Raw genomic sequence first — 6,324 nt, forward strand, 5'->3', positions numbered from 1 at the left:
CATGAACTTTTTGAAGTCTCCCTTATCTCCAATATGCTGGTTACTGGGGACACAAAAATGAATAAACAAGAGGCTGGTATGATGGTTAAGGACACTGGACTCCCACATGACTGACTGTGGTTTGAGTCCCGGACCTGGTGGCTTGCTTTCTCACTTTCCTTTTCTCTCTCTCTCTCGCTCTCTCATTTTGTATCTCTCTCTTGCTCTGTCCCTCTCTGGTCAAATGAAAATAAATAAATAAATAAATAAAGTTAAATAAAATAATGCTAAAAAAGAAAAAAATGAGTAAACAAAAAGTCCTTCAGTCCCTTACCACCTTCTCCCTTTCCCTCCTTCTTTTCATCTTTTTTTCCTAAAATGTTCAGAGGCTTCTATGTTCTAGGCACCCTGTTATAGTTTGTTAATGTGTGTGTGTGTGTGTGTGTGTGTGTGTGTGTGTGTGTGTGTATTTTTTTTCTCATGGAGTCCTTTGCGTACATATCCTCTTGGGTGGATCTAATTTATTAATCATTACTATCTAAATTGTGATATCATGAGATGATGCCTCCTATAAATGTTTATTATTATTGTTATTAATCAGCAATGTCTTTTATTCTTTCTTTTTAAAATCTTTTTTATTTTTAAGAATTATTTTATTTATTTAATTTTATTTGCTATTATTATTTTTTAAAAATTAAACCAGACAGTGACAGAGAAAGAGAGAAAGGGAAAGTGAAAAACCAAGTCGCCAGGTCCAGGACATAAACCATGGGAATCCGAGTTACCACCATGCCACCTGCTGGCCCCTAAGATCAGATGCCTTAAAGGACATAGTTGAAGAAGGATTTTTTATTTATTAATTTTTCTTTTTTTTAACATTAATATGCTATACATCATTACAGTATACAAAATGAATTTTCCATCCAAAATACAGTGTTGCACAAGACTGACTTTAGGCATAAACCTCAGTGAATAGAATGAACATACTATAACGTAGCACCTAACTAGGGCTATATAGCTTAACTGCAGTCATCAAATAGGTATTTCTAATGCCTTTTTTTTTTTTCTTCTGAAAATTTTTTTTTTTTATTAATTTACATTCATTCCCTGAGCATCATCACAACATTCTAAATGTGGTTTCCCATCTAGAATATACTATATAGTGGCTTAATAATGCATGTTATCATCCATAATATTCCATTTCTACTTTCATATATATGTTTTTTTACCCCATGTCTAGCCCTCTGCCCTATTCCACTCTCTTATTACACTATCTCTGCTGTCTACAGTTGTCTTCAATCCCTTTTCCCCCAACATTTCGTTGGTCACACAATATCATAAGTAATCTAACTACTTTCAATAGCAAGATCAGCCGATGGTTTCAAGAAAAGCAGTTTTGAACTGGTAAGGATATTTCTTTGAAACTTAAAGCCTAGAAACAGGTTAGTATTCTGTTCAAATAGTCGGAACATGAATCTATTGATAGCTGAAGACAGGACAAAAGTCCTTAAAACCAGACAACAAAGCTTAGAAGAAAAGCAGCAATATTTTAGTCAAGTCGTAGAATACTGTTTCATCAGTTCAGTCTCATGTACTTAATCTTTCTTCTGTATCTGTTGAGGTTCGATGTTCCAGATTGAAATCTGGGATGTAATACTCAACTCCAGCTTTTGGCCCTACAATTAAGTTGCCCATTTTCTTAGTTTCTGAACTCTTATTTCTGTGTGTCTGCATTTAATTTTACTGACATAGCACTCCCTTAAGAACTTCTTGGAGATCCGGTCTGGTGCTGGTAAATTCTTTCAGGTTTTGTTTATCTGGGAAAGTTCGTGTCTTTTCTTCCCAAATGAACGATAACCTTGCTGGGTACAGAATTCTCGGTTGAAATTGCTTTTCCCTTAATACTTTGAATACATTTTCCCATTCTCTCCTCGCTCTCATTGTTTCCGATGAGAGGTCTGCCGTTAGTCTGATGGGATACCCTTTGTAGGTAACTTGCCTTTTTTCTCTTGCCAGTCTTAGTATCTTGTCTTTGTCTGTGGTTTTGGTCAATCTGGCTATAATGTGTCTTGGAGAAGATCTTCTTGGGTTGATTCTATTTGGGGTCCTCTGTATTTCTTGGGACTGAATCTTTGAGTGCCTCTCCAGGTTTGGAAAATTTTCTTGTAAGATTTCATGGAATAGATTATCAATGCCCTTATGAGTCTCTTCACCTTCTGGGATGCCTATTATCCGGATGTTTGGACGTTTGATGGTATCTAGTACTTCTCGCATATTATTCTCAAATTTTTGGGCCATTTTCTCAGTCTTCGCGGTGGATTTTTCTAGGCCAACCATTTTCTCTTCTACATTAGAGATTCTATTTTCTGTATGATCTAGTCTGCTTTTAATACTTTCAAGGGAGATTTTGACTTCTAGTATTATAGCCTTCATCTCTAACAGTTCCATCTGATTCTTTTGTAAAGTGTGAAATTCCTCTTTTAGATCTTGCATGAATTTCCTCACCTCCTGGAACTCTTCAACTCCTTTCTCCTTCCTCTTCAGCAATTCCTTGTCTCTCTTCTCTTCCATCTCTGTTAGCTTTGCCATTATGAATGTTCTGAACTCTTTATCAGACATTTCCATGATTTCCATTGAACTGTGTGTGGATGAGGAGAAGCTATCCTTTTCCCTTGTGGGAGAGGTATTTTCCTGCTCCACCGTATTTCTTGTGGTCCTGCAGCAATTTCTAGTCATCTGGTGGATGGTCGGTTTCTTCCCAAACTTGAAAATTCAGTCACATGAGTTTTGTATGCTGGAGGCCCAGTTATCAGTGGGGCATCTTCCTTTCTCCCAAAATGGCTAGATCGCCGGAGCCATGGAGCTGTCTGTCAAAGAAGGATTTTTAGAGTATGTCCTTCAGAGAAGAGAGTGAGTTTCAGAGATGATCTACAAATATACAAGGTTATTTTCAAAAAGGTTCAGGGGGAAATGGAATTAAAGTACAAGTTTTATTTTGGTGCAGGGCAACTTTGAAATCCATGTGTAATTTTTCATAAAATGCCTTTTCCATGAACATTTTGAAGACTCCTTGTATAATGAATCTTAAGTTACTCTTTTGGGTAAGAGCAATATTCTAGATGTTGTAGGGCTCGAGTTTTACATCCCTATTTCACTATGTATAAATTATAACCTTGGGGAGAATGCTTATTTTTCTCATATACAAAGTGGAAAGACTGAATTATACAATTTCTATGAATTTGTGGAACTGAATGCTGGATATGGAAGCAGAGAACCTGGCATGTTAGCTCGGCATGTTTGCTACGTCACTTAGCGTTCAGAAAATCAGGTTCTTCGTCTGAAAATCAAGTGAGAATAAATACTATCTAGAATTGTGGATCCAACATTGAAGACAATGCCTAACAGTAGGAATTAAAACACTATTTTGTAATGAATAAATACTTTTCTACCTTGGAAAGATTACATGAGATCAGGCATGTGAAAGAAGTTTGGAAACTGCAAAGCTCTATTTCAATAATAGTTCATATACTCATTGTAGTCAATTTACATTTATTAAAATATTAAAAATTAAAATAACTTCCCTGTGTTCTGAGCTGAGCCTGGCTCTTTATCAAGCATTATTTGTTAAAATGGGAGTACATCTCCAAATCTTTAGTACACATTAAAACAACAGAAAGTGAAGCTGGAAAAAAAAAAAATGACTGTGCGTGGCATTTATTGAGCTAGTAAATTTCCCATCAGAAAGCCAGAAAGTCAGAGGGAGTCCAAAATAGCAACTTCTGCATAACCAGCCAAATAATAACCTACATTTAAGAGCTAGCCCTCTATTCTTTTTTTTTTTTTTGGAGAGATTTTCACTGTAGGGCGTGTGCGCTCGCCAGACAGACAGAGAGAGACATAGAGACAGAAAGCGAGAAATCACCCCCCAGGGGGGATGGTCACGCCGCAATCCCTTCTCCTCCATTCTCCTCTCGGGATCTTGGGCATGCACACGCGCCCAGTGTGAGTTTTAAGCCACCGGGTCCGGGACACAAACCGCGGTCGACTACATGGGAGTCCAGCGACATAGCCATTACGCTAACTGCTGGTTCCCTAGCCCTCTATTCTTAACACACCTAAAAGATAAACTAAACAAGGGGAAAAAGGAAGCCAGCTTTGGCTCAGACTTCCCTGTAAAGAAACTTTATTCATCAACTTTAATACTTCAATTTTCAAACAACAGTTTCTTGATATGGACTTTCAGGATTCCTATGAGAATGACAAGTAGTTTAAAGCATGAAAAGTTGTCTCTGCTGCAGAGTATTTGTCTTGGGTTGGAATTTCCTTGAAATGTTGGTTTTATTTCACCCTGTCAATGTTATTTCCAATGCCAGGTTGTTGCTCAGCCTTGCTCTCACCCCCTACCCCACCATTCCTGTTTTTCTTCTTCTTTTTTTTTAAGTACTGCTTTTCTATTCTTGAGAGAGTTGCAGCAGGGTAACCAGCTGTGGTTGTTTGGCTTTGAACTTGAGTAGACTGCCCATGTCTCCTGTGAGTGATTTCTCTCATTGAGAGCTACTTTGAGCTTGAGGTAGAGTTCAATGTTCTCAGAAGACTTAAAAAATTCCCTTAGGTGTGTGATATAAAGAAAGAACATTGCCTTCTTATTTCTGTTCCAGTTCATCCATCTAGAAGGCAAACCAGTGGGAAGGCTGGAACAAAGGCTAGGCTGAATTACCATTCTGGTTCCAACATTTGCTATTTATATATTGCACCAGGAAACCTGCTGGTGGCCCCATGGAGTGGGCTGGAAAAGAGAGATGACAGAGATGGCTGTGAGTGAAAAGGCATGGAAGACAGGAGCTAATGTTTCCTCAGGGGCAGTCTGAGCCAGGTATGGTATCAGTAAGAACAGCAACAAAAATAGCAACACCATCAACAATGAAGAGACTACCATTTTGTTAAGTGCCTACTGTGTGACAGGTATACAAAGTTCATCAGATACATTGACTTGTTTATTCTTTACAAAAACTATGTGAGATTTTTTCCTATTGAAAAATTGGAAGGAAAGAGAGGTTAAGTGGTTTGTCCAAAGTCATTTAGCTAGAATGTTATGGAAGTGAGATGTGGACTCGGATCCATCGCAGTCTAGATCCTTTCTATTTTGTCATGCTATGGAGTATCAAAAAGAATCTTGGGGCCAGCAGGTGGCATGGTGGTTAAGGTGCTGGGTTCCCACATGGCAGACCAATGTTCAAGTTGGATGTGTGTGTATGAGAGCTCAAAATCCAGAGAGGAGAATAGAAGAGAAGAGATTGTGGCATGGCCATCTCCCCAACTGGGTATTTTGGCATGCATGCACACATGCCCAGCAAGATTTTCAAGCTGCCGGGGTCCAGGACTGGAATCGCACAATCAGCCATGTGGGATCCAGGGCCTTAACCTGCATGCGACCTGCTGGCCCAATTTGTGATCTTTTCAATGGTATTTTTTGATCAGTCATAATTTCTACCTTACATATTGACTTTAATGCCTATCTTTTACCTTCTGACTAAATGATGGATCTAAACTAAGAATCACTGGGTTATATAGCCCAGAACACTATATTTTCACAGCAATTAGAAGGCTGTTAACACTGTGCTTAGGTAACTCAGTGAATTTAGGTGGGGAATACTAGGACCTAGTCTAAAAACTTGTAATTGGATTGAAATTGGAGAAGAATATCTAGTTTGTGTTTATGGAGTATATTAACCAGCTATGGCCTTGATAATGCCGTGTAACAAATTATTCCCAAATGCAATGACTTATGTTGATGTATTTGGAAAAGTGGTTTAGTTGGCTTAGGCTGCGGGCATCTGGTCAACTCTTTTCCCAGCTGCTGGGCTCTTAGGTTGAGCTGAAATTATTCTGCAGCACATGCTGAAAGGGTAATATCAACTTGCAGCATACTTTCTTTGAGCAAGACAGTAAGCACAAACATAGAAGCACAATTCAAGTTTATATTTGTATCATTTTTACTAATTTCCCATTGTCAAAGCAGGTTGCATGGCCAAATACAAAGTCAAGGTTTGGAAAATATATTCTAACTACCACAACACTATGGCAGAGGTGTGGATATATAATTCTAATTGAGAGGATGAAAAAATTGAGATCAATAATTTATGCTACCACAGGGAGAAGTACAGCAATGCCATGGGATGAAGAGTTTTGGTTGGATAAGAGGCCAAAACCTTTTTAACTGGTAACTTGAGACAAATTACTTAATCTCTCTATGTTTCAGTTTCTGTACTGGTGCAACAGGTCTAATGCTATCTATGTCACAGGTTTTTTTTTTTTTTTTTTTTTTTTTTTTTTTTTTTTTTTTGG

The sequence above is a fragment of the Tupaia chinensis genome, unplaced genomic scaffold, assembly GCF_000334495.1.
Source record: "Tupaia chinensis unplaced genomic scaffold, TupChi_1.0 Scaffold000682_1, whole genome shotgun sequence".
Classification (NCBI taxonomy): domain Eukaryota; kingdom Metazoa; phylum Chordata; class Mammalia; order Scandentia; family Tupaiidae; genus Tupaia; species Tupaia belangeri.